Here is an 11,844-nt window from a genome sequence, read left to right as displayed (position 1 = left end):
ATTCGTTACGTTTGGGAACCATCTTAAATGAAAGATAACAGTCCATAGATGTGCCTTTTCTTAGTTTCATTAAGATCAATTAAGTTTAAGTATCGATTTTTATCATTATTAACACATACTTTGACTTACGTTGTTTTGGGTATTGGAATTACGGCGTTTTACCACTGTTAGAGACACGCATTTTCGCCCTAATTTTTTATATTGGACTTACGGCGTTTTTGTCGTGATTCACGCCGTTAGAGGGATATTAAGCAAGAAAAACATTGCGTTTGAGCTTTAGTAGGTGCTTTGCCCGGGTTCTTGTGGGTACTTGTGGGTACTTGTGGGTACTTGTGGGTGCTTGTAGGTACTTGTGGGTACTTGTGGGTGCTTGTAGGTACTTGTGGGTACTTGTGGGTGCTTGTGGGTACTTGTAGGTACTTGTGGGTACTTGTAGGTACTTGTGGGTACTTGTGGGTGCTTGTAGGTACTTGTGGGTACTTGTGGGTGCTTGTGGGTACTTGTAGGTGCTTGTGGGTACTTGTAGGTACTTGTGGGTACTTGTAGGTACTTGTAGGTACTTGTGGGTACTTGTAGGTACTTGTGGGTACTTGTGCGTGCTTGTGGGTACTTGTGCGTGCTTGTGGGTACTTGTGGGTACTTTTGGGTACTTGTGGGTACTTGTGGGTACTTGTGGGTACTTGTGGGTACTTGTGGGTACTTGTAGGTACTTGTAGGTACTTGTGGGTACTTATAGTACTTGTAGTACTTGTAGGTACTTTTGGGTACTTGTAGGTACTTTTGGGTACTTGTAGGTACTTGTAGGTACTTGTAGGTACTTTTGGGTACTTGTAGGTACTTGTAGGTACTTTTGGGTACTTGTAGGTACTTGTGGGTACTTGTAGGTACTTGTGGGTACTTGTGCGTGCTTGTTGGTACTTGTAGGTACTTGTGCGTGCTTGTGGGTGCTTGTAGGTGCTTGTAGGTACTTGTGGGTGCTTGTAGGTACTTGTGGGTGCTTGTAGGTATTTGTGGGTACTTGTAGGTACTTGTGGGTACTTGTCCCGGGTACTTGTGGGTGCTTGTGGGTACTTGTCGGTGCTTGTAGGTACTTGTCGGTGCTTGAAGGTACTTGTGGGTTCTTGTGGGTACTTGTGGGTGCTTGAAGGTACTTGTGGGTTTTGGCCCCGGGTACTTGTGGGTGTTTGTAGGTTCTTGTGGGTGCTTGAAAGTACTTGTGGGTACTTGCCCCGGGTACTTGTGGGTACTTGCCCCGGGTACTTGTGGGTACTTGCCCCGGGTACTTGTGGGTACTTGTGGGTACTTGTAGGTACTTGTGGGTACTTGTAGGTACTTGTGGGTACTTGTAGGTACTTGTGGGTACTTGTGGGTACTTGTAGGTACTTGTGGGTACTTGTAGGTACTTGTGGGTACTTGTAGGTACTTGTGGGTACTTGTAGGTACTTGTGGGTACTTGTGGGTACTTGTAGGTGCTTGTGGGTACTTGTGGGTACTTGTAGGTACTTGTGGGTACTTGTAGGTACTTGTAGGTACTTGTGGGTACTTGTGGGTACTTGTAGGTACTTGTGGGTACTTGTAGGTACTTGTGGGTACTTGTAGGTACTTGTGGGTACTTGTGGGTACTTGTGGGTACTTGTAGGTACTTGTGGGTACTTGTGGGTACTTGTAGGTACTTGTAGGTACTTTTGGGTACTTGTAGGTACTTGTGGGTACTTGTGGGTACTTGTGGGTACTTGTGCGTGCTTGTGGGTACTTGTAGGTACTTGTGCGTGCTTGTGGGTGCTTGTAGGTACTTGTGGGTGCTTGTAGGTACTTGTGGGTGCTTGTAGGTATTTGTGGGTACTTGTAGGTATTTGTGGGTACTTGTAGGTACTTGTGGGTACTTGTAGGTACTTGTGGGTACTTGTGGGTACTTGTGGGTACTTGTGGGTACTTGTGGGTACTTGTAGGTACTTGTAGGTACTTTTGGGTACTTGTAGGTACTTTTGGGTACTTGTAGGTACTTTTGGGTACTTGTGCGTGCTTGTGGGTACTTGTAGGTACTTGTTGGTACTTGTGGGTACTTGTAGGTACTTGTGGGTACTTGTAGGTACTTGTGGGTACTTGTAGGTACTTGTTGGTACTTGTGGGTACTTGTAGGTACTTGTGGGTACTTGTAGGTACTTGTAGGTACTTGTGGGTACTTGTGGGTACTTGTAGGTACTTGTAGGTACTTGTGGGTACTTGTAGGTACTTGTGGGTACTTTTGGGTACTTGTAGGTACTTGTGGGTACTTGTGCGTGCTTGTGGGTACTTGTAGGTACTTGTGCGTGCTTGTGGGTGCTTGTAGGTACTTGTGGGTGCTTGTAGGTACTTGTGGGTGCTTGTAGGTACTTGTGGGTGCTTGTAGGTATTTGTGGGTGCTTGTAGGTATTTGTGGGTGCTTGTAGGTATTTGTGGGTACTTGTAGGTATTTGTGGGTACTTGTAGGTACTTGTGGGTGCTTGTAGGTACTTGTGGGTGCTTGTAGGTACTTGTGGGTGCTTGTAGGTACTTGTGGGTGCTTGTAGGTACTTGTGGGTGCTTGTAGGTACTTGTTGGTGCTTGTAGGTGCTTGTAGGTGCTTGTAGGTACTTGTAGGTACTTGTGGGTGCTTGTGGTTACTTGTGAGTGCTTGTGGTTGCTTGTGGGTACTTGTGGGTGCTTGTAGGTACTTGTAGGTGCTTGTGGTTGATTGTGGGTGCTTGAAGGTACTTGTAGGTACTTCTGGGTGCTTATGGTTACTTGTGGGTGCTTGAAGGTACTTGTGGGTGCTTGAAGGTACTTGTGGGGACTTGTCCTGGGTACTTGTGGGTGTTTGTAGGTACTTGCAGGTACTTGCCACGGGTGCCTCTGGGTGCTTGCAGGTACTTGCCCCGGGTGCTCCTGGGTGCTTACCCCGGGTGCTTGTAGGTACTTGTCCTGGGTGCTCCTGGGTGCTTACCCCGAGTGCTTGCAGGTACTTGCCCCGGGGGCTTGCAGGTACTGGCCCCGGGTGCTCCTGGGTGCTTACCCCGGGTGCTTGTAGGTACTTGCCCTGGGTGCTCCTGGGTGCTTACCCCGGGTGCTTGTAGGTACTTGCCCCGGGTGCTTTTAGGTACTTGCCCCGGGTGCTTTTAGGTACTTGCCCCGGGTGCTTTTAGGTACTTGCCCCGGGTGCTTTTAGGTACTTGCTCCGGGTGATTGTAGCTACTTGCTCCGGGTGATTGTAGCTACTTGCTCCGGGTGATTGTAGCTACTTGCTCCGGGTGATTGTAGCTACTTGATCCGGGTGATTGTAGCTACTTGATCCGCATGCTTGTAGGTACTTGCCCGGGTGCTTGTAGGTACTTGCCCCGGGTGCTTGTAGGTACTTGCCCCGGGTAATTGTAGGTACTTTTCCTCCTCCATAGGATTAACATTACACTAAATTTTGGAAGCTCGTAACTCTGGTTTTATTAGAGATACGGGGATATCCTTTGATTATGTAATAGTCCTAATTGCCCCTTCCCTCCTTTGTTAACATTTGCTCCATGGGATACTCCATATACGGGAAAAACATGGAAAACTCAGGGAAGTATATGGGGAAAAGCCTGGAAATCTCAGGGAAATTTGTTTTCCAAAAGTTGTATGAAGCTTGTTTTGGAACATATGTTATAAACTCATGGTTTCAGTTATATAAAGTTTTACCAAGAAGCGATATCTAGTTTACTAGAGAGAAGGTATTAGATGCCTAAGTATTCGCCCGCCATAGTCCCAGTCCCACTTTCAAAATACAAGGGGGGACGTAAAAGGAGGCCGGGCTATTTCGCCTCTCGGCAGTCGGAAAATACGTAGTCTGCTAAACTAAAGAAGTGGATAATTAAAATATTAGAATTTTAATGTGTGGAGTCTGATTACCCATGAACTTTCTTAGTAGTCTCGTGGACCACTGACCCCCCTCCGATTTAATTTTTGAACTGGACCAGGGAATTTTTAAACTGGTCATTTGCCCTGTGTCACCGCCTTATTTCCCACGCTGGCGCGAGTTGCTTTGCGTTGTCGAGTGCGTGATGGAGTTGGCTATGCCTGGAGTCCCAACCTTGAAGGAGAGAGGAATGGAGTAGAAACCCCCATACCTATAGCGTTGCCTGTGTACCCCCACCTACGGCAACATAGTCCTCTCAGCATCCTCAGCGGTTAGGTAGGGTCGTACTGGACGAAATTGTAAAGGGCGCTCCCTCTATCTTCAAAATAGAAGCTAGTTCTCATACAAATAAAATGGTGCTCCGCGGCAGCACTTAGCAATTGCCTACCGAAGGGTAGGGGCGTGGGCGGGGTACATAGGGAGAGATACGGTGCCGCAGGTCGCCCATCATCATTTCCAATCCATCTCAACTTCCTTATCACTGTCCCAACCCCCGCGACTTCCAACCACTAGCATAGCCCACTCGATCACGCTCTCTTTTCCCAGGCTACATATTTTGAAGATGGCACTTTTTAGGCGTATTAACAATCTTGGATCATCTTGGTGAACTTTTAGGGTAGCCCTGACTATATTTTGTTTAAGGTTTTAAGCTTCATATCAAACAGACGTTAGTTTATGCTACAAAAAAGTGTGAAATTGAAAATCTCGGATCGTCTTTATGAAGTTTTAAGGATATCGGAATTTCATATTGGGCTTATGACAATTTTGAGCTAAATGATAAACGGTTATAAATCAGCATTTTTAAAAATTTTGTAAAATTGTCAATTTGGTCCTATTTATGGAATTTTTAGGGGGCGCCTCGCGTTTCAATGAATGATTGTAAAAAATTGCATTATGTTAATTACAATAAGAATACAAACTTTTATTGATTTACGTTTTTTTTGAAGTATCATTATAAATAAATGTCTGATTGAGCGAAAGTTATGGTCCCCTATATATATTTGTTTCTGCTTTGTTAATTAAAATGAAGACTGAAGGAACAGATATTAATCAAAAATGTCTTGATTATAATCAAGACCTAAAAAGTATCGATAAGACTGAGGTTATCACTTGTCTGAAGGATCAGATATTAATTTTTCTTTAAAATTGAAACTTAAATGCATGCTTAAGAAAAAACAACGTTCCATTACCGTTTTCCGTTGAAATAAATTATTTTACTGGTAATCAATTTCAAAAATTTACTTATCTCGGCTTTTCGACCACAATTCCATTCCCCGAAAACATTTTATCATTACATTAATTACTTTTGGGAGATAACGTGTCAAAATAACCTATAAAACAATAAAAAACTGTAATAGCGGTCTGTTAAGCCATGACAACAACCTTTTAAAAGTTACAAGGACTATATAACCCTTTCGAGACTAACAGGACCTGAGCAAACTATAGCTTAACCTGCTACTAGTACGAACAGATGTAAACTGGAGTTGAAATTTCATCATGTGCGACCTGTGGCCCAGAAACTCTCCCATATGTGTGTAGAACATAATTCTTTTCGCTGTTATCTGCCAAAATCAATCTTTCTAGGTAGTGCCGCCTCCTCACTTGAATATTTCATGATATAATAAGGTTTGAACGAACAAAATTCTAGATTACTATTTTCACTACCATGTCCCTCTGCTACCTTGAAGCAAACTTTCATCTCTTCTTGCTGCTCATTGCCGGTGCCATTCCCTTGACTTTCGGTTCGTTATAACTACTATCATGAGTTTATTTATTTCAAACCAAAATATAAAAAAATGGATTCTTTTTCCTTTTGTGCTACTTAGAATTTACAAATGTATATAACGTTGTGCCGTGCCATATCAAATAGTCTCTAACCATTGTTAGAAACTAGAGAGAGAAATTGGGCAGTAACACTGATCATGACCTGAACTATGAGAAAGAACAATACGACGGTTCACTAAAGTACACTTGATATTACATCATTTTGCAAAACCGCGAGTAAAAATGTTACTGTCCCTATTGAATTTGGCGCCATTGGTTTTAGAATAATTAAAATGTTCCACTGCGAAGCGTGCTGGTCACGAATGGGGATGTATCGTCTTTAGGAACCTTTTAAAACGCAAAAACCAAACACGTACTCTCCCAAAAGTAATTAATGTAATGATAAAATGTTTTCGGGGAATGGAATTGTGGTCGAAAAGCCGAGATAAGTAAATTTTTGAAATTGATTACCAGTAAAATAATTTATTTCAACGGAAAACGGTAATGGAACGTTGTTTTTTCTTAAGCATGCATTTAAGTTTCAATTTTAAAGAAAAATTAATATCTGATCCTTCAGACAAGTGATAACCTCAGTCTTATCGATACTTTTTAGGTCTTGATTATAATCAAGACATTTTTGATTAATATCGAAAATAGAACCAACCAGACCTGAAACAATAAACATTTTAACATATTTCTGTTTCCAACAATTAACAGTGATGCTTACCGTTCCGTGAAATACTTGCAAAACAGGAAAAAGTGGGTTCTTCGGACTCTGTTTCCCCACGAGAATTGATATCGAATCCATATATATGGGGCTCGTGTAATCTACCACGGTACTTCTTTTATAATCCATAATGAACGGACCAACACCAACGTGAACCTCCTGCATTTATAATTTGATTTAGCTTGATTACATTTTTATTATTGTTAATCAATTGAAATTAAAGGGTTTTGCAAGTCGTGTACTCTGAAACCCTTTAGTTTGCTCTTGGAAGTTGGTCTCATCAAAATTTCAATAATAAAGTTTGCTTCTTTACATCGTTAAAAACACACATAAATTTTTAATATCTTTGTTATTAAACGTTTATAACAAATTCCGTTTTTAAAATTACTTATTCAGAGTAAGAATTTTGTTAAATCTTACGAAACCGCAATTGAAACGAAAATAATAAATGTTCTAATAGGTACTCGAATTTGCCATGCCCAAAGCAAAAAAATAAAGGCAAATTCAAAATATATTTTTAGTCGGTGTTTGACATTTTATAAGGTTTTATGAGTAAACTCTGTCTCAACCATTTAGAAACTTTACTGTTACATTTCTGTGTACCATTCCAATCATGCCATTAAATGAGCCATTTGGAAGCCGTTCACCCCAAACACCATCAGGAGTTTCAATATAATCAAATCTGTTGTACATTTTTGAAATATCAAGTTAGAGTTATGGAGCACAGAATAAAGAAATGCATATAAGTGTGATGATTACCTGATCTTCAGTTTTTCCATAAAATGTTCCAAAAGGTCTACCATTACGCCGCGTAAACCCCATATTTCCCGCCTTTCATTCTTCTTGTATGAAATCCATGGCGTCCACTGTTTAAACAAAATAGAATTGCTACAACTCGTATCTGAAAAATTTGCACCATTGTTTTGGAAATTTCTCAAAAAAAAAAATCTGAGGGTCCAAAAGACACTATCGCAACTCTTCAATTGAATACGGGATAATTATGTATCAATATGCAGAGTTAAAATAATATTCTTATGCGTGTATAAATTCCAGTTCAAACTAAAACCATTGGTAAGCTTATCGCTATCGTCCCATTGACCCAATGGGATTTGGTTCAGTGGCATTCTGTCCAATGGGATTCGGTTCAGTGGGATTCTGTCCAATGAGATTCGGTTCAGTGGGATTCTGTCCAATGGGATTCGGTTCAGTGGGATTCTGTCCAATGGGATTCGGTTCAGTGGGATTCTGTCCAATGGGATTCGGTTCAGTGGGATTCTGTCCAATGGGAATCGGTTCAGTGGGACGGAAGGTAAGAAAACCGCACATTTTGCCTATATCGGGGCATTTTTATCTAGAGGCCAAAGGTCGCGCCTTTCTCTCACGTGTAAACGTTTGAAAAACTATTAGGGTTGATAGCTTACAGAGCAATGCGTATTTCAATATCATTCAAAACAGATCCTACCGTGTATATTGCAGCTAGAAGAGTTCGATTAATGATTGATACGGTAGAGAAATCCATTTAGCCGAATACTACAGAAATAATTATATTTTTAAGATGATTTTACAACTTTTTGTGTCCGTTCCAACTTGAATCAAATCCGAAAGACCGAAACTAAGAAAAATTGACATTTTTCTTAGCATTTATTACAAACTTTTTGAATGTTCAACCTAAGGCAAATTGAAATAATACAGAGTGAAGCCCTTAGCATTGAATGTTTTCAGCGCTAGAGGATAGAAGCGTGACGATGTGCGATGTAGTATTAACAAGTTGCTATTAATTAATCTAAGAATTTTACTTTTAAATACTACATCAGTTTTACATATGTATGTACATCTCGGGCAGCTTGTTAATATGTTATCAGACCATTTAATAGGTCTAATGGTACGTGTAGGTATTAAAGATAAATTTCTAATAGGCAAAATCATAAAAAGCAGTTTGAAAAATTCAATAGGTAAATACATAAAGTAGGAGGAACTAATTGAAAAATATAACAAATCGTCACGAGTGACGTTTCTAGTCTGGAGAAATGACGCTCGTGCTTAAATTCGTAAGATCATGGAAAGAATGCACGTGAGGAAATTTGTTTTTGTGTGAAAAAAAATTTCCTCGCGAGCATTCTACATCCAGACTTACGTCACGTGCAAAATCGAGCGCAACTGTGATGACGATTTCTTATTTTTTAACAAGTTCAGCAAGACTAAATACTTTATATATTCACCTATTGAATCAATGCAAATTTTATGCAAAGTATTAAATAAAATGTTTCATTGAAATGCTTAATTGAAACTTGGTTCAATTTACCTTGTTCGACGTCCGTTTTGTTTATGTTTGTTTCTGAATCAATAGTACTCAATCATCACAGTCGATCCAAGATATATCTCCAGAAAAAACTACAAATTTCAAATGAAATTGAAATGATTTAGCATGCATGTTGCTAGGCGGATCCCATCTCAAGCAGCCGCGGCATGGTAAATTGAGTTAGCGTATAACCTTAAAAACCATATAAATATTTTATGCTCTCGCGCTTGGCTGTCAATTTCTATTACTTACGTGAAATGTTACAGGTGGTTTGGGATCGATAATCACTTAACCCAATTGGATAACATGAAATGTTACCACCGTTTCCCAGGCTAGATTAACTATTAACCATTTTATATATACTTCTGTATTTATAAGTAGAAATGGTATTTCTCTTGGCATGAGTTGGCCTTCCTATTGCGTGTTCAAACTCCCTTTTCATGTATCTTTACCAAAAGTTAGGATAATTTTTCTTGCTTTTCGCTTACGTATTTTATCTTTACTTCAATTATTAACTTCGTAAATTTTAGATAAATATAGAAACAAGCGGAGAATGCCTGCTGTCTTACAAGAAATTCGTATTTTCCTTAAATATTCAGCTTTCATAAGATTAACTCGAGATTTCCTGATGGGATAGTTTTAAAATTCGCAAAAAACAATGTTTTTCATTGCCCTAGGCTGTTACATCACGATTAGTAAGTGTGATTATAGTTTAAAGCAGAAGTGAGATGAGACTAGAAGTGAAGGGCTCTAGCATTGATAGTAGATCCTGGCACTAGGGTTGGTACCGGTAATTGGGAACGATTCTAAATGGGAACACTTTTTCTTTAAAATTTTGTAACTAATTTTTGGGCAGCTCAAATTCATTTTTAAAGGGCTCAATTTGTAGATTGAATATCGAGTAATACGATAAAAATGGTTAGAATATTGTAGGAATACGCGGATGAAAGATACGGACCAATATACGCACCAACTCGGACTGATCAACTTAAGTTGATGCCAATTTTAGGTGTTTCTTAATACAATACCATCGGGGAATAAGCTTTAGCGAGAGTTACAATAATCCCACGATAACAAACCTTTAACCATTGGATAGATCACGTTTTTCGCTATAAAATTGATATTAAAATCTCTGGTTTCGGTTCGGAATTCGATTCAAAACTAGAGTTGGAAAAAACCAAGTAAAAATTGCAAATGTGAACACGACGTTTCAAGGTTAATTCGAATCCTTTTTCAGCTATTTTACAAAAAGATTAAACGTAACAGTGGTGTAAACGAGCTACTTTCGGATAATATTAACTTTAAAATACATCATTGACCCAAAAAAATACTCAAACTTCGCGCCTTTAGTAAAGTTATCAATTTAGCCGTAAGAGGGCCGTAGCTACCACTACTGATTGGGCGCGAAAGCGGGATCGCGAGTCAGCTGTTATGCTAGGGGCTGAATAAAATGTGACTTCTCAACAAATTATGGAGCATTTTGACTCAGGTATTGTTTTTAACTATATTATCCTATTATCACTTATCAAATCTGCGTAAACTTTAATCCGGGTGCATGAATTTAGGCCCTACGTAATGGTAGCTTTTTAACTAGGGCCTTTTTAATTCCTCCCATTCGATTAGCATTAGTGTTCCCATTTGGGTCCCGCGTTCACTATTTAGGGTCAGGGTGTTTACATTTACCAGCGATTGTTCACATTTGGGTTCCTCTAAGGGGTTTTGGAAATAGGATATTGTGCAAAATTTAAAAGAGTTAAAAAGCTGAAATCACAGCGAATTGTGTCTAAGGAATCAAATTTCATGTCCTGAAAGTTTCAGGTGTCTAACGTTAGCGCAACCGAAGTTATTCAAAGATTTGTAAAAAGTGTTCCCAATTACCGGTACCAACCCTAGTGAACAAATTTGAGGATTTTATGCCGCTTCCCACGCGCCTACACTACTGAGAAAATAAAATTGGTAGAGTTCCAAAAACATTTCCTACCCCCTTCCCTAAAGCCGCAGAACAAGGACGCGGGTGCTTGAATCTAGTTCGGTCGTCTACCACCGCGAGCGTCTCACGTTTTGGAGGGGAAATTCTGAAACCGCCACCAGAGGGCCAACCGTTGGTGTGTTATCAAGAATATTCACTTTCGCCGAGTGAAGAATTTGGTTAGCTCAGTACTTCTGGTCTCATATCACTTCTGTTTAAAGTAAAAAAAAATTATTGGCCTAGTTTCTATTTTTATGATGCAAAATTGAAAATAGTGGTTTACATATTTTAGTCAGAAAATTACGCAGAATTCGAATTTCGACGATTGAAGAGGTCTTGATGAAATGAGGGAAGCAAATATGAAATGTTAATCTTGAGGGATAGAAAAACTATGTGGAAAAAATGTTTTTCCAGTTGATTTTAAATGGTAAACAGTATCACATTGTTTAGAAAACTTATTGTTCTTTCGTTGCTATACATATTGATTTATCTGATGTATATATTCAATGTGGAATTTGATTCATTGCTTTAAGGATATATATTATGTGGTTAAATGTTGAATCTTCTCAATTGGAGCAAATTCATATAGGGGCATAATATTAATTGCAACGAACATTTTCGCAGCAAAATATTTTACATTCTTGTTTAAAAAAGTAAGTAAACGCGCACAATAATCCGCTAAAGTAAAACACAAAAACTCCGAGCAATTTGCTCAATTCGATTTGAGTAACTGACTGCTCATCCCATCTTTGGAGGCATAGGTAGAAGTTTACCGACTCTCTACCTACATCGTGCGCAATGAGACCATTTTCAACTAGGTTAATAGCTCTGCAATAATAGACATTGAAAATATGTCAAAAGACGAAATTAATTTATAAATGTTAAACAGCTAGGGGATCAAAAGATATTGCCACATCAAAATCATAATAAAAGCACTATAACTGTTCGGATTATTTTTAATTTATTCCATTTTGGAAGTTCCCAAAAGTTGAGTTGCTAAGCCTATTACTCACTCACGACTCCTTATTGACTTCAATTCCCAACGGCGGATTTTGAAACATAAACGCTTCGATTATCAAAGAGGAGCATTATTCGTAGCAGGTCAACTTATGAAAATGTATTTAATAAAATTAACGGAAAATGTTTTGAGTTTGATGTTAAATGTAGCAATCTTTTAAATT

This window comes from Phalangium opilio, unplaced genomic scaffold, assembly GCF_054372755.1.
Source record: "Phalangium opilio isolate 3A_F unplaced genomic scaffold, DU_Popi_V2 ptg000002l_1, whole genome shotgun sequence".
NCBI classification, from domain to species: Eukaryota; Metazoa; Arthropoda; class Arachnida; order Opiliones; family Phalangiidae; genus Phalangium; species Phalangium opilio.
This window is presented reverse-complemented; position numbering follows the sequence as displayed.